Source organism: Macaca fascicularis, chromosome 14, assembly GCF_037993035.2.
Source record: "Macaca fascicularis isolate 582-1 chromosome 14, T2T-MFA8v1.1".
Classification (NCBI taxonomy): Eukaryota; Metazoa; Chordata; class Mammalia; order Primates; family Cercopithecidae; genus Macaca; species Macaca fascicularis.
The window spans coordinates 114799352-114821563 of NC_088388.1; the positions used below are offsets into that span (position 1 = coordinate 114799352).

A 22212-nucleotide genomic window follows, 5' to 3' on the forward strand; every position below is an offset into this window, starting at 1 on the left:
GCTGTACATAGGGTCCACCATACCCTTCCATCCATTGTATAGAGTTGGGCAGGTTTTTAAAAGCTCTCTACACCTCAGCTTTTCCATCTGTAAAATGAGAGAAATAATAGTAGTGGCCTCACAAGGTTGTTGTTATTAGAAGTAGTTAATAGATATAATTCTTAGAAGAAGACCTGGTACATCATAAACATCTTGTAATTGTTCACTGCTATTATTAGTAGTATTAATTATTATTACTTGAGACACAGTCTTGCTCTGTTGCCAAAGCTGGAGTGCAGTGGCACAATCATACCTAACTGCAGCCTTGACCTCCCCCGCTCAAGTGATCTTCCCACACCAACCTCCCGAATAGCTGGGACCACAGGCATATGCCACCACCCCCAGCTATTTTTTTTATTTTTTATAGAAACAGGCTCTCACCATGTTTCCCAAGCTGATCCTGACCTCCTAGCCTCAAGTGATCCTCCTGCCTCAGCCTCCCAAAGTGCTGGGATTACAGGTGTGAGCCAGTGCACGTAGCTATTATCATTATTATTAGTCTTTTATTCCTGAATGACAGAGCTTTCTGGGCTTAATAATAATAATTACTACATATGGAGCACCTTCTACATTCAAAACATGTGCCTGGCACTTTACATTAATTATCTTATTTAATCCTCAATGACTGCATAATGTAGTAGTATTATTTCTATGTTTCAAAGAAGTCAACTGAGGTTCAGAGAATTTGTAGAACTAAGTAAGCAGCAAGGCTGGATTTCCAAGCCAGGGTCATGTGATTCCCAAGCCCACCCTCAGCCACTGCACTGTACCACTTCCCAGAAGAACCTGTGAGCAGGGGTGATCTACTTGGAGATGATCCATCTTTGCTCATTATCATGTGAGGCTGCAAAATCTCCTTCTGTGGCAGAACCTCCCACCCTCCACACCCCCAACAAGTTCCAGCTGCAAAAGACATCGAGGGACAGGGAGGCAGGTCTGCTTCCTCTTCCTTCCCTTCCCCTCTCTTCTTTCTCCTTACTCTGCAGTCCTTCCCTTGCACATTGAGGTAGCCCTGTGGAGCTATAACTATGTCTTGGTGGGATGTCTCATAACTGAAGGAGGCTCCTGGGAGAGAATTTTGGACAGAGGGAACTTTGGAGGGGATTCCCCTTGTGTCTCAGGATGAGAAGTTCAGAGAAACAGCTGGTAGTCATTCATCATACATGCCTACTCATACATAGGTCAGAGATGAGGCAGGGAAAGCCCCGTTACTAGAAGGGTTTAAACAGGGACTGGATAATGATTGACCAGGGACCTTATAAGGAGAATTCCCTCTATTGTCTGAGGTTAAAAGAGTTTCTACAGTTTAAGCACATGAGAGGGGAGCTCAGGGAACTTAAAGGCAACTTCTGGAGACTCCTGCAGGGACCACAGTGGGTTCTGAGCAGTAGAAACATGATTCACGTTCACATCCAAAGCCCCTACCAGCTATTCCTAGGAAAGCCCAAGCTGAAATGGTATTATCCTTTTCCCAGACGTTTCTACTCTTACCCCACACTCTGGCCTTCCTCATGCATTCATCCATTTCATTAGGCCCAAATTCCCAAGAACAGAAAAAAACAGCAGAGAGCTAAGAGCCTTTCTACCTGTCCAGAGCAAGTATGTGTTGGATGTGTGTGTGTGTGTGTGTGTGTGTGTGTGGTTGTGTCTGTGTGTGCATGTGCAGAAGTGTGCTGTAGGGGCAGGATAGTGGCTACTGGTGGCTTTTCCTGGCCTTTCAAGCCCCATGACCTGAATGATGTGGCTTCATGGGAGCTGGCCATGACTCAACTGTGGACAAAATTCAGCTTCTAAAACTCTGGAAATCTAAAGAGAGATCTATTGGCTTGTAAGCCAAGGAGTGACCAAAGTACCTTGTGTGTGTGTGTGTGTGTGTGTGTGTGTGTGTGTGTGTGTGTTGGACGTGCAGGGGTTCCTCCTCTTTGGGCCATCATTCAATGCCCAACTCAGTCACATACTTCTCTTAGGACTCTGAGAAGTTTCCCAAAACTCAATGAGCCTTCTTTTATTGAAGCACTATAGAAATAATAGTAGTAGTAAGTAAAGCAATAATAATAGAACCAATTCCACAAAAATGTGGTAGGACCAAGTGGATAATGAATGCAAAAGCACTTGGTGGAAAGAAAACACATGCTGATACGGGTTGGCTCTGTGTCCCCACCCAAATCTCATCCCGAATTGTCGAGGGAGGGAGGTGATTGGATCATGGGGACAGTTTCCCCCCATGCTGTTCTCATGAGAGTCAGTGAGTTCTCACGAGATCTGATGGTTTTATAAGTGTTTAGAAGTTCCTCCTTTGCTCTTCTCTGTCCTGTCACCTGGTGAAGAAAGTGCTTATTTCCCCTTCCACTTCTCCTTCTGCCATGATTGTAAGTTTCCTGAGGCCTCCTCAGTCATACCAAACTGTGAGTCAATTAAACCTCTTTCCTTTATAAACTACCCAGTCTTGGTATGTCTTTATAGCAGTGTGAGAACAGACTAACACATATGCCCTGCATGAGAGAGCTCATTTCATTAATGCTAAAGTCAACAGAGCCTTGAAAGTGGCTTACAGGCATGGCCTCAGGAAGAGCCAAGAGCCACCAAATGTGATCCCCTCTTCTATCCCTAGGAGCCCCTTGACAAGCAGACTTCCCAGGATGTAAAGGAGAAGAGCTCAAGGAATTGCCATGAAGTTAGTGTAGAGAGTAGTTTGGTGATGAGTCAATGGTCATTCATCCCCCACCTCATGGTGCAATACTTTGTAGTGAATCTTCTGAGTCCTATGTCTCAATTTCTTTGTCTAACAAATGGCATGGTGGTCCTTGCCCTAGCTAACCCATAGGATTGACTTGATTTGAAAACCCTGAAATGTTACTCGGTGGTGGGCTTCAGACTCCCCCAGGCAGGATCCTGCAGCTCTGGGCCATGCATATGCCTCTGTGGACAGGGACATCATCAGCTCTCTATCCAGCCCGCTCCCCACACTCTCACCCCATGGCAAAGCCTGAGCTTTGTGCCTGCTAGAGGGAGCAGAATATTCACTCAGGGAGAATATTCCTCCTGGCAGAGAACAGGCAGCACTCTGGGTGTATGTCTGGGAGCCCCACCCACTCTGGCCATCCTCCTGTGTGAGGATAGGGAGCCAGGTCAGGCCACCCCCTCCAAGTTGCTGCCTTTAAGCTACTGTGCTTTGTGCTTTCTGGTGTTTCAGTTTATCTTCTCAGGATTTGGAATTGGGAAGCAGGACACTCCTTCAGCTCAGATATTTGCTTGTGCCCCAGACTCCAGAGACCCTCTCCCCACCTCCTTTCCTCCCTTGCCCCCTTCCATGGGGACCAAGAGGGGCTCCTTCCTCAGGCCTTGGGGAGGGGCTCACATGCCCTTTGGAGGCTTCCATGGAGAGACAGTGGCAGAGGATGAAAAGGAGGAGCTAAAGAAGCAGAAAAAGGAAAAGAGGAGGAAAAGCCAGGAGATTACAAGGGATCAAGGAGAGGCTGTTTTAAGTACAAGGCAGCGTACCCAGGAGCTGGGCTCCTGTGGCTATGGGGGCTGGAGGCTGCATGGCAGTGGACGCTGAGAAGAAGCTGTGCATTTGAGAAGCCGAAAGAAGATGGTCTGTCCTCCCGCAGGGGCCTCAGGGACCTCAGGCAATGCTGGGCTCTCAGAGGGTAGGGTGGGGGCATCCATGCCCTCATCTTGGCCTAGGAGGCAACAGGTGTTTATCTGAAGCACCTCTGCATGGGGTGGACATCAGACAAAGATAGTGTGTGTGTTTATGTGTGTGTAGATGCATGTGGGAGACACATTTCAGTGTGCAGACTGCATGCATTCATAACTGTGTGTTTTCGAATGTGCAGGCCAAGCTCCAGACAGTGCATGCCTGTCAAAGAGGCCCATGGGCAATCTGAAACCGTGACTGGACACCAGCCCAGGCTGCGACAGCCCAAAGGACAGCCCTCTCCCCACATCAGGGCTGCTCTGACCATGTCCCAGCTTAAGCAGGGCAGTTGTCCAAGGCTATCACCTTGCTCTCTGCTGGGCTCAATTCATGACTGACAGGTGGCCAGGACCCAGTGGTTTACCAGGGACTTTCTCCCTTAGGCTCTCACATGATCCTGGTAAAAACCGTGTGGTGCACAGTACAGTTCTCTTTACAGAGACAGGAACCAAAACTGAGAGTCTCAGAAAACTGCCTTTTGAAGTCAGATCCAGTATTGTTTCCTTTGCCTGCAAATGTTATTAGGTACTGTTTCTGTATTTTGGGGCCATCTCCTCTTACATCTCTACCCTTTTAACCCCTAAGGGTCAGAAATGTGCATAGAAGGCCAGAGTAGGGACCTTGCTTTCCCCATCCATGTTCTTTGTGACTGGACTTAAATGGTGAGGGTGAAGGTGGGTCACAAGTCCAGAGTTTAGCTCCTGGGAGACCTTCTTCCAAGGCCTGGGGGCCTATAAATTCCAAATTCTAGACTTACAGGGATTTTAAAGTTGGGAGCAGCTCTGTATAGGAGGGAAGAGGTGCTGCTATCAGGAACTCAGAGAGGATTTTTGGAATCTGTTGGGACTGTGTTCGAATTCCAGTTATGTGACAGAGGCCAATCAGTTCTCTCTCTCTCTGCATCTCAGCTTTCTCATCTATAAAATGGGAATCTAATAAAAATAAAAATAACAAATACTTGTAGAATGCCAACAAGATGTAAGACTCTATTTTAAGTATTTAATATATATTAATTTAATCTTTACAACAATATTGTGAGTCAGGAATATTATCGCCATTGAACAGATGAGAAAACTGATTCTCAAAATATTAAGTGATTTGTGCAACATCACAGTGTTCGTACACAACGAATATGGGACTTGAGCCCAGCAGTCTGGCTGCAACATCTGTGTTTAACCACTGCAATACTTCACAGCAGGCCGGGCGCGGTGGCTCAAGCCTGTAATCCCAGCACTTTGGGAGGCCGAGACGGGCGGATCACGAGGTCAGGAGATCGAGACCATCCTGGCTAACACGGTGAAACCCCGTCTCTACTAAAAAATACAAAAAACTAGCCGGGCGAGGTGGCGGGCGCCTGTAGTCCCAGCTACTCGGGAGGCTGAGGCAGGAGAATGGCGTAAACCCGGGAGGCGGAGCTTGCAGTGAGCTGAGATCCGGCCACTGCACCCCAGCCTGGGCGACAGAGCAAGACTCTGTCTCAAAACAAACAAACAAACAAACAAAAAAACCTTCACAGCAGGACTGGATAACTACCTGAACCTTGGGTGGTAAAAAAACAGCTTAACAACATGTGGTGGTTTTAAAACCTGTCTGCAAACTCTTTGATACTCCTCCATCAAAAGGCAAAATCTAGGTCTCCTCCCTTTGAAAGTCCGAGATAAACTGTGAGACAGACTTCAAGAATTAGGATGCAGTGAACGGGATGCTATGAAACTTCCAAGGGTGGCTTAGGAAAGACCTTTGGCTTCTGCTGGTCTCTCTCGGGATACCTGCTTTGGGAGCCTTCTGCTGCTGCGTGAGATCCCTGGCTACCCTGGAGAGACGTCAGACAACAGGTGAGACGCCCGAGAGCCCTGGCTGTCTGTGTCTTTGCAGCCCAAGCTCCAGACATGTACTGAAGAAGCTTTAAGGATGAATTCAGTCCCAGCTACTCCCTGGCTACAACTATAAGACAGACCCTCCCAAGTAAGAACTGCCTAGCCAAGCTCAGGCAGCTCCAAGATTTCAGGGCAAAATAAAAGATGGTTCTATCTTTAAGCTACTGTTGGGGTGGTGTGCTATACGGTAGTAGATAGTCAGAACACAACATTTACTTTACAATAGTTGTAAAGTAAGGAATGAGGAATCACTGAAAATGTAGATGTCGAGCCCCTGGTGGGGACTGCCACCTCGCTTTCCCTCATTCCTCTGCACTCTCTGGGTATCCTCACCAATACCTCTTGTCTTAAAACAGAAGCAACTCATACACAAGTTCCATAGCCACCTCCACCAGACTCTGGAAACCAGTGTCGTGGATTGCAGCTTTCTCACCTGTGACTGGTGATCTTCACAGCTCTTTAAAAAACAAAAACACTGCACATGATGCTACCACATGGAGGCACTGGCACGTATAGACAGGGAATTATCGGCACCTGATGTCATTCCAGAAAAGCTCCTGGAACTTACACTGGGCACGCTCTGTTGCTGACCTCTCTTCCTTCCCTAAGTACGCATTAGGTTCACACTGTGCCAACTTTTCCTTAGATTGTGGTTTTGTGCAGGTAAAGGCTTTAGCTTTATTTTATTCTTCCGTGCATTTTGTGGATTTCATCACTGAGACAGAGAATAATGCATATTAGAGTACAATGAGGGAGCCACAGGCCTATCTGAGGGAAGAGAAGTGGAAAATGAAAGAATAAAAGGAAATGGAGAACAGAATAAAGAAAGGCTAAAGAAAAGAAAGAAAGGCATAGAGAGGAAGAAACAATCAGAAGGAGGAGAGAGAGAGAGAAAAGATAAAAACGTGGAAGGCAAATGAAAGGGAAATGAGAGAAAGACAGGACAGGGCTTAAGATGAAAGACAAAATGCAACGAGGAGAAAGTGGCCATTTCATTGTGACTGCTCTGCCCTCAGTTGAATCCTGCAGCCGGGGAGCCTAGAGGCTGCAGTCCCCAGATCTGCCCACTGCACTTGGTGCCAGGGCTGGCCTTGCACACATAGCTCTTGCCTGCAGCTCAACACCCTGAGCTCCTTAAATAGCTTTGAACCGCACTGAGTGGTGGATAAACATTTGTTTCACAGCTCACAAAGCAGAGCTGCTGGCTACCAGCAGGTTTGATGTAATGAGTTCCATTCTGGACCCCGGGGAGCATTTAGAATGGGCTCTTCTTTGCCCAGGCTGCCAGTCAAGCTGGTACCAGGGGGAAAGAAAAAACACAACACTAATCTCTTCCCCACCATCCCTGTCCAGATTTGGAGTCCCCAGAAACCAAAGTACTCCATTCTCAGGGGATGGGATTAAGGAGCAGGGTGCCCCAGGAACCTGAAATGTGAGTGCCAGAAAGGGTGGCTGGATAACCTCCTTTTTACGCATCCTTAGGAAATTACTTGGACTCACGAGCAGTCCAAAATCCACTCACTTCTCAGGAGCTGAGAATTGCAGACAGAGTCTCTGGTCTCATCCCCTCTCTGCTTGCTCCACACAGCCTTCTTCTGCAGCTGTGGAGCTCAATTCTTAAGAAAGGAGATAGCAGTAGAACAGCCTGGCATTGCTGCCCTTGGTTGGCAGCTGCCCTCCTTGACCCCTGCTCTCTACCACCCAGATCGTGCCCAGAGCTTCCTGTTTACCTCTGTGCTCAGAGAGCCACAGTGCCCTGCGTTTTGACCCCCAGTCCCATCACAGCAGGGGAGGGAGGGTGGTGGGCAAAGGGCTGCTGATCCTCCTGTTTGTTTCCCCTTTCCTCCCAAACTTCCCACTCCAGGACAATATGACATGCCGCCGGAAGGAGCTGAAGACCAGTTGATATGATGAATAAATGGTAATTATGCGGTTGGCCTTTCGGCACTTCCTCTGTGGATATTAATAGCCATTAATGCCCTGCTGTTTTGCACTGCACCAGAGTCTGCCAGACAGAGCACAGGGCAGGTCACTGCCCCAGCCCTGTGCTCATGCCCCCCCACCAGCACTGCCTCATTTGCTTCAGAATTTCAGGAAGGAAATGAACTAGCAAAGACAGTGGGTAGAAAATTAAAAGGGGTGAAAATAAATCCAAAGGGGAAGTCATTTAGATTTCCAGGCAAATTGGTTGTTGAATGGGCTTCTTGGACTGTTATGATTGGAATCTCCTAGGGGTCATCTTGTCTCTTTCCAGATTCCAGGAAGGAGTCACCATGAAAACTTATATCCTTTTCCTTAGAGTTCCTGGGGCTGAGAGAAATTGTCAGATGACTACAGAGGCAGACTTGAATTTCCCCACCAATGCAAGCTGGGCAAGAGCAGAACTGACCAGGCTTAAATGGCAGAAGTGTAGACAAACGTGGACAGCCTGAATCCTACCATTCTTTGTAGCAGCAGCATAGTGTACGGAAGGAGCATAGGCCTTGAAATCAGAGCCTGGGGTTAACCAGCTGGCCCTACTACCTGCTAGTTCCACACTCTGGACTACAGGAGATAACAAAAAGAGTGTAGCCACAGCATGAGAAGACTTAACTTTATCGCTGTGTGACCTTGGGTAACTTACATACCTTCTCTGGACCCTACTTTTCTCATCAGAAAAAAAAATTCCTAGAACAGGACAGTATATAATAAATAAATACTAGTTCTTGTTGAGTAGTGTGTTGGAGCTACTGGTATGCCTTCCTTCCCAAATTTGTGTTCAGTGACATCACATTGGTAGCCTGAAATTGGCCATGGTAGGAATATTTACACCAGAGAAATTGGTAATGCTACAAATTAGGTCTATTCCCACCCCCACCCTGCTTAGGAGAACTGATTGTTCAACAGATACCAGCAAACGGCTATTCCTGCCTATTTCAGCTGTTTGGAATAGTGGGGTCTTAGAGCATGTCCTTGGGCTCCTGAAAGCCACAGACCAGCCCTTTGGATGATCTATTTGCCTCCCATACACCTCAACAAACTGTTCACTTCAAACAGGGATTGTCAAAATCTCCTTGAGGCCCTATTAGAAAGCTGCAGCTCCTTGATCTATTCAGCACCAAGAGGCAATTGTCGAGGAAGTTGATTGTAGTTCAAATCCAGGTATCAATTCAAAATGTTTTTGCCTCAGACAACCGCGTGCGATCAATCAGTAATGTAATCCTCTGCTGGTAGAACACAAAAACAAAGCCCCACCTTGCCTCGTAAACACAACATCATTAGTCTTAGGATAAACTATAAATTGATGCATAGAGCAAACAGCCAGAGCTGTGTCCCAGGGAATGGGAGCAGATGAAATAGCAGTACTTTATGGTGAATGACAAATCATTGCTCGTTCCGTTCCCTATCAAGTGGAACACCATCAATCACATGGTGGACTCGTTGGGTTCCAAGACAGATAGGACACCACGAACAGATGCTATGGCTGGGACTGCTGGCCTGGGCAGTGCTGTACTTTTTGCTTTTCCTGGAGGGGAAGAAGAGACCAATCCACTTTCTGTATGGTCCTGTCCTTCATTCAAGTTTATAACGATGAGTAAGTCAAGGAATCCCATCAATCATAATGTCCTTGAGAATGCGAACCTTCATCCTTTTCATGTTGCACAAAGTCCTGTTTGAATGGCAAGGGAAAGGCCAGGCTTCTGACCAAAGAAAGAAGGAGCAGAGGACAGATCAACTGCTTTTTTAATTTCAGAAAGTCATTAAAATCCTGTCTGTCCTCATATAGTGACTCTCAATCTCTGGGTCTGCCATAGTGCCTGTAATCCAACCCCTTGGATCACTCTTTTATATTAAGGTATTATGTTCAAAAGGAGCATATTACCACGTGCATCCCAGCTCCAACACAATGGGTCATTATCTGAGCACATAATAGGTGCTCAGTATCTATCTTCTAAATGGATAAATGAAAGGATGGATGCATGATAACACACAGTAGGTGGTTTGGATGGAAGGAAAAGAGGAGCAGGAAAGGAGTGAGAGGTATGATTATAAAATTGACATTAGAGTAGGTGACACTGCTTTCAGGGACAGGAGACTGGAATGGGTGATCCAAAATGAGGAAAGGTGATGTAAGAGGGAAAATAGGATGTCCTTGAAGATAATACCCATCTCTTTCTAGTGTTTCCTAGGGCCAGTTGGTTTTTAAGCAAAGCATATTGAGGGAATAAAAATCAAAGCCTATCTCTATTCTAATGGGAACATGAGGTAAGGAGGAAAAGTTAGGTGGTTGTGATTGGCTGTCACTCATGAATAATCCCACAGGCCCTATTTCTGGCCTTCTGCCATTCATGGGGTCAGGGAACTGAGAAGCAGTGGAATCTTTCTGACTGCTGATTTAATTAAGTGTGGCTAGTCTGTGACAGAGGCTGACTCGGCACCAAGCCAAAGTCACAGGTGAGTTGGTCATGTCATTGATGGGTGAGTCCAGCCTCATGTTTGACCAAATCAACCAGTCATTTGGGATATCTGAAGACTTATGGTTAGCAATTGATCCTGCTATGGTGCTGGAAGACACTGGTGATTTGGTTAAAACTCATCGATAGATAGATGATAGATAGATAGATAGATAGATAGATAGATAGATAGATAGATAGATAGATAGATAGATAGATAGACAGACAGACAGACAGTGAAAACATACTGACTGATTCAGGCAATCTGACAGTCTGGGGTAGCTACAACTTTAGTGAAACCAAGTATTCGACATTATGTAGTGAAAACCATGTTTGACTTACATCTTTTTTCATTTCACCTAGTTGTTGTGGACATTGTGCTGACACACCTAAGGGTGGTTTGGAAACAGTTGGCATGTTTTCTTTATGTATTTTTCACCTTTGCCATCTGTAACTGGGAAAGGGTATCCTTCCTCCTGCCAGTTCTCCCCAGCTGAAGTCTACACAACCTTTACCCAGACATCAGAAACAGCTGTCTCAGGCAGAAGGCGCTTGACTCCAGGTGGGTGCTCAGCAGCAAGGGCAGGTGAGATAATGAGCAACAATAAAGTCCTTTTCAAGGAGGTGGGAGTCTGTTGGAGAGGTGAGCTGGTTAGCATATGCTGGCCCTTACTTGGCTCCTAGCATTTGTTCTTCTGTGCAGCTTGTTTCTCAGTGTGATATCAGATTTACTCTTCCTTCTCTTCCTCCTTTCCTGCCTTCTTTTTTCCCTTCATTTACTGTGCATGACACTGTGCTTGATGCCACAGAAGAGTCAAAGATGATGCAGCTATCACCCATACCCTCAAGGAGCTGGCCACACTCTACCTAGAGAAAAGGTAAATCAAATGCAACCATGTTGCTAATAATAATAATAAATGAAGAAAAGATAAGAAGAGATTAAGCATTTGGAGTTCAGGAGAAAGGAAGTAGATGTGTATTTGGGCTTCATAGAGGAGATAAATATTGTACACACATGGGCCTAAAAGGACAGGTGGGATTAGAATGGTTTCAGTGCATGTTGCCATCTAGAAAATTTTATGTGGGGGAAAGGAGAGAATAAAGATGTAAATGCAAAAATAAATTAGAGTAGTGTAAAGAAGTCAAAAGTCCTGGAGAGAAAATACGGGTAGGTGGGTAATAAGAATAACACTTTTGCCCTGACGAAACAGTGGCAGAACAAAGAGGGTATCAGATGCCAGGTTAAGGACGTTGGACACATTTTGGCCATCCATTGGGAACCATGGAAGATTTCTTAGCAGTTTATGATACTTAAATTTATCTTTGATAAGAATAATCTTGCATCTATGTGTAAGGTAGTTTGGAAGGGGGCAAGATAGACAGTAGAGATAAAAGTTAATAGATACGAGTCAGAACATGGCAATAAAAAGCTCGTGCTAAGGCAATCATGAGAAAGCCATGATGGGACAATGCTGGAAAGCAAGTCTGTTTGGAATAAATAGGACATGGTTCTAATAACTACACACTAAGATGAGGGGTGAAGAGTCAGAAGTCACTGCAGCTTTGTGCTTTGATATTTGGTTGAGTGACTTGGGAGAAAGGATGCTGATGGTGTCAATCTCCCTTTGATCCACCTCTGACTGCAGCACAGCTGTAATGGAGAGTCCCACATGGCCTCAGACTCACCCAGCACTTGACCTGAATCCCACCTTGAGGTCCTCTGTGCTTCTTTCCACATTGTGCCCTAGGACCTTCTTCAAAACCTAGGAGATTGCTTGAACTGCCCACAGATTAGCTTGAGTGTAGGGGACATAATGCCCTGGGAGACTCCCAGCTAACGGGGAATGGGATCAATGCTGCACCTTCAGTCCTTCAGAAGAACAATTGAAAGCATCTGTCAACTTCTCAGGAGGTCCCAGTGGAATGGAGGCTCCATTGCCCACAGCACTGATCCTGATGATGTTCCTCACATCAGTGCTTCCTGCTCCTGACTAATTCTCCCTGCTCACTCACTGTTACATGCTGGGATCACCTCCCATATGAACTACCTGCACCCATTTCTTGCCTCAAGTTTTGCTTTTGGGAGAACCCAGGACAGACATAAAGGTGTAGCTCTTCCTAAAACAAAGGTAATTGAGTCCAGAACTCTAGAGAGATGCTGGGGTTTGAGATATTTATTTCTCAATCATCTACATGGACAAGGTAATTGAAATTAGGGAATTAAATACAATTGTCTAGGGGAGAGAATATGGAGAAAAAAGAAGGGAAGAAAATCAGACCTTGGAGAATTTTCCACCTGGTAGATGGGAAGACAACAAGCAACCAATGCAGTAGACAGAGAATAAGAAGAGCAGAGAGATAGTTGTGGCAAAAGTGAAGGGATCCTGAGAGAGACCATCTGAGATGAATGCTGTAGAGGCCCAAGGAGGATGTGGCATTTAGAAAGTCTTTGAAAACCTTGCAAGAGTGATTTTGTTGGTGACAGTGAAAGCCAGTTGCAAGTGTCAATGAGGTAAGGAAGTGGAGGCCCAGAGCATGGATTGGAGGTCCCTAAACCTGGCTCTTTGGGTGGCATCAAAAAATGCCAACATCTCACAGTGGACTTTCTGAAGTAGCATCTCCATAGAGAAGGGCTTCTGTCTCAATTAGATTGAGGGGAAAGAGAGGTAAAGTGATAGTTGGATAGCTTGAGGTATCAAGGCACAGAGAGGTGTTAAGAGTAAAAGAGAAATAGAGAAGATGTATCCAAGGTGGAGAGAATTAGTCAGTGGAAAGGAAGATGTTAAAGATGCAAGGTGATGGGGAAAATGTCTGGAGAAGGACTCAGAGGAGAAGAGATCAAGAACATGACTTTCCTAAGTTTAGTTTTAATAAAGAAGATTCATTCATTCACCCATTCAAGAGGCATGGGCTAGGTTCCTCTGTGGGAGGGCACTTTGCATAAAGAAAGGGCAAGTTATGGCCACTTCCCTGTAGGAGAGAAAGAGGTAGAAAGAATCAGTAGAAAATTGTTAGATTCTAGGATAGAAACATTTGTGGTATTTTGAATAGTAACTCTGACCACATACCCACTGAGACACTCAGGAGAAGGTAAATTCCCAGGGCTTCAGTTTTCTCAACTTTAACCGCCACTCCCCTGGGTTGCTACAACAATCACACAAGAACATTGTGCTAATGTGCCCAGCACAGTGATGAACACACAGTAGGCCTTCCAGAGAGCTTAGTTTTCTTTATTTTGGAAGCAAAATACAATGACACTGCAGAGGAAGAAATGTTTTACTCTGCTCCAAGGGCTAGGTAAAGCTTTCCAGAAAAGCTATTACTCAAACTAACTTGGAACTGAGAGAGGGAAAGAGAGAGGCCATCTGAAAATTTGGGAATCATTGGAGCAAAGAGCAGGGCAACTGGGGAAGGTAAATCAGATGGCTCTTGTCTTCCAATAAACAGAAAGCAAGGTTGTCATTTAAGGGTACGTAGCACGGGCTACATTGCATCCCTCCCCTGCCAAATTTATATGTTGAAGTCCTAATCCCCAGTACTTCAGAATGTGACTGTATTGGGAGACAGAGCTTTTAACAAGGAAATTGAGGTAAAATAGGGCATATGAGTGAATGAGCTTTAATCTAATAGGACTCACTACAAGAAGAGGACATTAGGACACAGACATGCATTAGGAGAAGGTAGCCATCTGTTAGACAAAGAGAGAGGCCTTGGAAGAAACGAGCTCTGCCAACACCTTGATCTTGGACTTCTAGCCTCTAGAACTGTGAGGAAGTAAATTTCTGTTGTTTAAGGCTTCGGTCTGTAGTATTTGCTACAGCAGACCTAGCCAACTCACACGGTAAGGGTGTGGGATAGCAGCAGATTGGAGAGACTGAGGAAAATGAGGATGGTGTGGAAGAGTTCTGATGGGAAGGTCAGTTAAAGCTAAGGAAATGGTTCCCGAAGAGATGGTGGCCCAGCTCACCTTATAGATTGTGGGTGGACCCATAACTTTTTTTCTCCTGCAGTGTTTGCTAGGGCAGCAGGTTGAACCTGGGCTGTGTTTGGGTTCTGGCACCAAGGGACTCACGGGTCAGGAGAGTGGGAACTTCCAGATTGGCTGAGGGCAGGTGAAATGACTGGCCAGGGGCACAGGCTCAGGGAGACAAATGAGGCCAGAGAGGACATGCTACTCTTCTTAATCTAGGAGATTAAGGAGAATTCTGGAAAGGGAAAATAATTGGATGATTAAATGTGAGGGAGTGGGAGTTTGGAAAGGACAGAAAGACTGTATCACAGAAGGGTAGTGGGCTTGGAGGTATGCTCCTGGTTTAAAAATAATGGACAGAACTTTGTCATAACATGAGAGGACAGAATAGAATGGTACAGTGTGAGATTTCCCCATGGAGAGTTAGGGTAATGGTATTCTCCAGCTTCCAGGGGTCTGTGTTTTAACAGCAATGTACTTCAACATCCTAGATTGAAGCCTTCATTGTTGGGTGGATATGTGAGGCCTTGGACCCCTAATGTCTTGCCTAAAATTATTATGCTTTACTGGGGCTAGAATCTACGTCTCTTAATTTCCAGTTTAGGACCCTTGACAACACTGTTCCCATCAGCAGGGCCATGGTAGTGAGGGCACTGGCACCCTCCCTCCACAGAAAGATCACGTTTAAGAGCCATTTTCTCACCCCCTCTCTGGGATGAAGCCCATGAATTCACAGAACTCGTGACCAGGCAGGTGAGACTATGAACCACATGATAGAGCTGCTTCTTAGACTCAGACTCTATGGCCCAGACCTGACTATAGCCCCAAAATCATCCCTAAGTGCTTGGAGAGGAATGGAAGGAAATGGGAATTAAATATCTTGGGAATGTCATCAACCCAGGCCATTTTCTGTCAAATCTCTGCTTTAGGTGATTTTCTACATTTTTCTTAAAGATATTCACATGGCTCACACCTGTAATCCCAGCACTTTGGGAGGCTGAGGCGGGCAGATCACAAGGCAGGAGATAGAGACCATCCTGGCTAACACGGTGAAACCCTGTCTCTACTAAAAAATACAAAAAAATTAGCCAGGTGTGGTGGCGGGTGCCTATAGTCCCAGCTGCTCTGGAGGCTGAGGCAGGAGAATGGCGTGAACCCGGGAGGCGGAGCTTGCAGTGAGCCGAGATTGCACCACTGCACTCCAGCCTGGGCGACAGAGTGAGACTCTGCCTCAAAAAAAAAAAAAAAAAAAAAAAAAAAAAAAAAAAAAAGATATTCACAGATTCCAGTTACCTTTGCAATAACCAATCATACCCCAAGTCTAGGAAAGAGCCTGGCACCAAGCAGGCACTCATTAAATGTTTGTTGAGCTTTTATCGAATGCTCAAGTCTTACTACCTGGAAGTTCTTCCTTATATCCTGTCACCAATGTGTTTCTTATAGTGTGGTTAGCTAATGGTTTCCGTATTCCCTAGCAACAGTTCTTAGCTTAGGTGTCAAAACACAGTAGTTTGCCTCATCTGTTTTGAGGTACACTGCAAGTAATTTGTTACCAATAACAAATAACATTTTGTAAAATGTTTTACTCGTCCGACCCAGGTATAGGGGTGAAAGACTAATTGAACCATCTAGTAGCTGGTTCCCTCCGAGGTTTCCCTCAGGATAGCTGGCACTCTCGCAAACCCAATCTCCCACGCAGTTTTACCCGATAAAGCGAATGATTAGAGGTCTTGGGGCCAAAATGATCTCAACCTATTCTCAAACTTTAAATAGGTAAGAAGCCCGGCTTGCTGGCATGGTGATTTTGTAAAATAGAGAAAATTTGAAAGAGTGCTTATCGTAACATCTCTCTTGCTTTACTTGCATTTCAGTTTGCTTTCTTGAGTGGGAGGGCAGTGGTAGAGTCACAGCTGGATTACAGGGGATTGTGTATCACCTCTGTTAAGGCAGCGAGTGTGTTTGGAATATGTCACTTTCACCTGAGTGTCCTAAGAAGAGAAACAGTTATGAGACTTGCCATTGGAACATGTGTTCCTCCACATGGAATAGATGGCTACCTCTTTAGCTTTCTCCTTGCCAGGATAAACATTCACAGATCTGCCCAGTGGCTGGACATTCAGCACATTCCTGAAGAGCATTTTAATTGGCTGAGTGGGTCTCTGAGGACCTGCCCCCATTAGCAGGAGAGCGATTCCTGAATGATGTCCAAACAGAGCAAGTGCAGCTGTGTCCTAACAACACAGTCCTGGGGACCTCTGAACCACATCTCCCTCCGCAGCCTTGGCTATTTCAAAGAGATCATTAACAAGGTGGAATTGGGTGCCCAGAGGGTCACTGCACAATATACATTGCTACTGTCTTTTAATGGACTTTCCCCAGACATGGTGATTCTTAAACTGCAGCATCGGCAGCTGCTAAGGCCAGGGAGGGCCATGCTGTCTGCAACCAGAGCCACCCTGCCAGTCCTGTCGAAGCAGAGCTGAGCTTGGGCAGATGGATCAGGCTTGGAGAGGGGAGGAGGGGAAGTGGGTTTAAGGGGAGGAGGCATCAACAGAGAAGCCAGGCAGTAGCCCTCAGAGGACTTTGTTATTGATTTAGCGTGGGAACTGAAAGTGGCAGGCAGGCAGGTGGCAGGGGCGGGCAGGAGGGAAGACAGGTGTAGGCAATTGTGGGCAGTGATTAGCTGGGGTGGTGCAGATGTGGCTGGGGGTGTCAGCTGGTGGAGATTAGCATGGGTGCTTCTGAGAAGTGTTGCATCAGATGGTGGTTTCACAGTCCAGATGTGAGAAGCCAGTGGTCCCTGCCTTCCCTGCTTCCATACCCCTTTATACTCTCCCTACTCTGCCAAGCATGCACTTGTACTTTCACCTACCCTGCCACAACCACCCCTTTCTGGGCATTCCTCTCTAGGTGAAGGGCATGGACATCAGATTGTCCTCCCCTGAGTCTTCAGTTTTTCAGCCAAGTTCTGAGATGACGACACGGACTGAACACCCTCAGACACCAGGCAAGACGAAATCTGCATAATCGGTCAGTGCAGTCATGCTTATTCCCATGAGAAATGCACCTCGTGACAGAGGACTTTTATACCCCCGTGTCTACTTTGCCTCTCCCCCTTTTTATAACCTGCCTAAAATTTTTATTAATATAAATATTCATATGTGATTACGATATACACAAAAAGTAAATACGCCAGCATAACTCCCACCTAGATCAAGAAATAGAAAATTCCCAGCACTCCCCACACTCCACTGGGCCCCGTTCTACCCGCCAACTTCTACCTTTGTCTCCAAAAGTGATCACTTGACTTAAATCACCATAGATTCATTTTGGCTCTTTTGGAACTTTATATAAATGGACGCATACACAGTACATTATGTTGTACCTACCTCTTTTTTGCTTAATAATATGTTTGTAAGCAATAGTTGGTTCTTCTTCATTGCTGCATATTATCCTATTTCTACATAAATCACAATGATCAGTTCCAGTGTTGAGAAACATTTGAGTTGTTTCTGGATTGGGGTTCTATGAATAATGCTATTCTGATCACTTTAACAGGTCTTTTAGTGGTTATACATATGTATTTCTACATAGCTAAGAGTGAAATTGCCAGAATCATAGGGCATGGGTATATTCAACTTTAGTAGAAACGAATTGGTAGAAAGCATTTTGCAAAATGATAGTGCCATGTCTCTACTCTGATATCTCAGGACTGGCTTGCCCTCAGCCAGAGGCCCAGGAGCTGGTAGGAAACTAGCCACCATCAACAGCTGCCTGTCTCGGGCATTCTGTAGGACCCACTGTAGGACTTTTGCTCACCCATTTCAGCACTTGGTTCCTTACATTCATCCTTTTCTAAGTCTTGGCGCTTACAGACCCTCACACCCTATAACCATTTCAGGTGCTCCCTGCATTGATGACCCCTTTAGATGTGGCTTCTGTGACTTACTGACCAGTTTATCTGCTCAATTAAGCTCCCAACTACACTCCTACTCCATTCCACAAAGTTGGATGAGATGCATTCCAGTTTGGGCTCCACAGAGCTGATTCAGGCCAGTGCTAGTTTCTAGCCTCTCTGTTAGAGAGTGCAGGATGATTGGAGGTGGAGCTTGTCACATCGAGAAGAGAAGCAAGTGAACTGTAAGACAGGCAAATCAATGAAATTGGCATTTTTCTTTATTAATGTGCCTAATTTGTCCTGGGTTAATGGCTATTTACAAAGTTTCAAGATGCCTAGCCCTTTGAGTTTTATGGCATCTTGACCATACTTTCTTGATATAGTGTGTGTGTGTGTGTGTGTGTGTGTGTGTGTGTTGCTATCTCACAGCATCTGTTTATTTCCATGTCCGCAGCAAAGTGCTGGGTACACAGAAGGACTATGTGACGAAGCGCCATCACATGGCTGGTAGCCTGTGGTGAGTCACCGGACTTCTCAACTCCCACCTCACTGGGGTGGAAGGAACAGTAACCACAATGCTCCACAACTCGGGCTGCACCGGTATGATTGGAAACAATCTGTGAAGTGAGTCATATCAGTTGCAAAAACAATTAAGTCAGTGGGAAAAGAAAATCAGTAAAACTGGTTATTTGGCTTGATGAAAAGAAAGCAGTCCATTGTTTGGTTACATTTTTCACTTCCCAGCTGGTCATTGTGACACTAACTGAGGCTGGGCTTGCCTACACAAATGCTTTCAACAGTTTTGACCAGGACTATGTCTACACAGCTCTAAAACCATCTGGCACGTTACTCAATGGAGTCAAATAGTCCATCAACTATTTGCCTCAATAGTCATTTTAGGCTCGTGACCATTTTATGGAGACCCTATAGAAAACTACCATAGACATTTTCAAGAAAGACAAGACTTTGAGGGCACAATCCCACTCCTATTGCATTCTGTGTCTGGGAACTCAGTGACTTCAGGTAGTTCTAGGTAATATCTGCTATTGGGAGTGGGAGGCAGACAGGGGTTAGGTGGAGTTCAGAGCTGTGAAATGCAGAGATGATTCCCCCAAGTCATGCTGACTGAACGCTTTACTTTCATCCTAGATTGTGGAGTGAACGACCCCGAAGAAACAGACTTCTAATTCTAGCCTTTTGGAGATTATTAACCCAACTCCCAGATTTTAGAGATGAGGAAAGGGAGGCCCAGGGAGGTGGGGATACATGTCCAGGATCACAGAGGTGAAAAGTGAGTTTGCTTGGCTAAGTTCAACTGTACCTACTTGTCTCCAGAGACTGCTCAGGAACTAGAACACCCTGATACAACATAGGCAACTGTGATGGAGATATTCCCTCAAAAGTGGAATGGGGCATGAAGGAGAATTGTCTCCTAAAAGCTGGGAAGTTTCTCCTAATCCTTTTTAGGGTACCTTCCCTGTATCCCAACTGCTCTTCAACTGCCGGAACTCATGTCAGTCTCCAAAGAACAGTGTCCAAATGTGTATGATGCCACATTGGCTGAAGTGTGCTCTAATTGTGCAGATATTCCCATAAATGCTATTTTATTAAGCTGAGCTACACTAAATCTGTCATCTCCATAAGTAATACCACAGCAAATCTGTAGGTAAGTTCAGAACACTGCAGTGAGCCATGCTGGGCTATTAGTTTCAATTCAGCGCTGTTTCCTGTAAGTTACAGCATCTCAGGGGCACAACTTAGGCACTGAGTAATAAGATTTGGTTCCTTCCAGATGCCCTCAGCTCCCCAAAACAACAGAAATGGTCAAAGACAGAGGCAAGAAGACCAGAGAACCCTAAATGTTTACTGTCTCTAAAGTGTTTGGAAACAGCTTGGACCAGTGTAGAGTGCTGGAACAGAGAATCAAGAGCATCAGGTTCGATTCCCACCCTTACGAACTGCTCAGCCTATGAAAATTACTTTGTGTTTCAGGCCTCACTCTTGTCATCTTTAAAATGGCAACACATATACACACCCCTCCGCAGTAAATACAGAGGTTCTGCAAGCCAGGACGTTAAGTACTTAGGATGAAAATGATGACGATTAAGTCTATTCTATCACTTGATCCGATTCTCTCTGACTATTCTGCAGGGGGTAATAACATGGCCTGCAGATGATCCATAATCCACCATCTTCTGGTGAAAAGAGAGGAAAGGGGTGTGTGTGTGTGTGTGTGTGTGTGTGTGTACACACACACAAACACAATTTTATATATGCACATTAACATTAATGTATATACATTTTATATACACATCAGTGTTAATATATATAAAATGTATATATACATTTTATGTATATAATGTATGTACCTGATATTATATACATATACATCTATATATAATGTATATACATTATACACACACATACACATTAACTCCCTTTCCTGTTTTATCACCAGAAGATGGTGGATTTTATATATATATGTGTGTGTATATATATTATATATATGCATTATATAATATATAATGTCTCTACGTACATATAATGTGTATATATATGCATTATATATAATGTGTGTGTATGTGTCTGCCCCCAAAGAAATTTAAAATAAGTTGATATCTAAACACATTGTTGATGAACAAGGGTGACTAATTATCTACTTGCAGTAGAAAAGCCAGACTATTGTAAATGTCTTAGCACTTCACAGTATATTAGGAATGTTCTAGAGTGAGCTGGCAATGTTTAAATCAGATTCAGTCCCACATATTGCACTCCAAAATTGAACATGGGCCACCATTTCTGGGACAAAGCTGAGAGCGTTCAGAGGAGGCTGCCTCTGAAGGGATAAAATTGGGAGGCATTTGCTTTAACACACAAGCTTTAATTAGTTGTTACTCATTAGAGGAAATCACATTTCATAGCTTCTAAGAAATAAGGTAAACTTTTTCAAAATTTGATTCCATATCCAGGGGAATCTCTCTACACAGCCTTTTCATTTAATCATTGTAAAGTCTTCTCTTGCTTTTGTTTGTTTATTAACTTGAGAGGAAAACTGAGTTTGGAAAAGGATGTTGGAGGGACACAAGTCACAAGAAAGGTTTTCTAGACCCAGGGAAAATATGCTTGAAGAAAAATGTCTCCAACGAGCGTCAGCAGATATTAAATTACAGACATGTGCATGGTTTGTCCAGATTGGTTAGAGCATGTTTCTTTGCAGCAATAAAAAACAAGAGACATTAACAAGCCAATGATGTTACATGGAATTAAGTAGCATTCAAACGATGAAAGAGAAAATTAAGGAGCTAACCTTCCACTGCCCAGGCAGTTTGCATGGTCAGTAAAAATGCAAGGCTTTATTTCCACCATCCATACCTTCAACAGGAGAAAGTAACTCTGGTGGCCCATGACCATCATATGCCCTTGGTCAGCTGTCCTGTCAGGACCTACCTGATGGCCTTGGGTGACTTAAATGGCCAGCTAAATGTTTTGACTGTGAATCTTGCCTCTCATGGCGGTTCCCTGTCACCTCCCTGACGCAGGCAATGCCATATATCACTGCTGTTCTGCAGGCGCGCCACCCAGATAGCGTCTGAAAGATTGTAAACAGGATGATTCACAAACTGGTGGCAGCAGCTAAAAGCAGTGCAGTTCGCGACCCTCAGCACACGCCAAGATTCTAAATGGGATGGTGCAACAACAAAGCAGCCTGAAGATTCTAAAACACAATGGTGTCAGCAGGACATTCATAGGGTGCTGTAACCTGTAACTGACAAGCATACCCATCATTGTTTCTCCTGGGGCATGCAGCATCCTTGTGCTCCACTGGGCCTCCTGTTGCATTGCTGCTATTTATTTGCATCTACAAGCAGGGGAGCAAGTATGCTGCGGAAATAGCCCCAGAGAGGTGTCTGATTCCCATAGGCCCTAGCAGGCAGCTACAACTGAATGATTTCCAATATCAGTTACTGAAAATTCTGACCATGATATGCAGACCATCGCAGATCTTAATGACAATAATATCATCTCACATTTTGATGGCGTTTAACAGTTTACAAAGTGCTTTCACATACATTATCACATTTAATCCCAGTGAGGTCGATAGTCTTCTCCATTTTATTGGCAGCTTGGTGTATTGGAAAGAGCTCTGGAGTCAGACAGACTTAAGTTCAAATTCTGGCTCTGACGACCAAACCATGGTCAATTTGCTTCATTTCTCTCCCTTTTCTTACCTATAGGATGAGGAATCGTTTCTATTTCTGAGGTTTGTGGTGAAAAATAACATATGTAAAGACATA

The 22212-nt window shown here is 44.9% G+C and overlaps 1 long non-coding RNA gene across 1 annotated transcript; it reads left to right on the top strand.

Moving 5' to 3' along the window:
• The first annotated feature begins 10810 nt into the window (after nucleotides 1-10810).
• On the top strand, nucleotides 10811-19874 carry LOC123568685 (uncharacterized). Its single transcript, XR_010581013.2, has 4 exons — nucleotides 10811-10927; nucleotides 16930-17049; nucleotides 18372-18541; nucleotides 19067-19874. It is a non-coding gene; the product is annotated as an uncharacterized lncRNA (long non-coding RNA).
• The last annotated feature ends 2338 nt before the right edge of the window (nucleotides 19875-22212 follow it).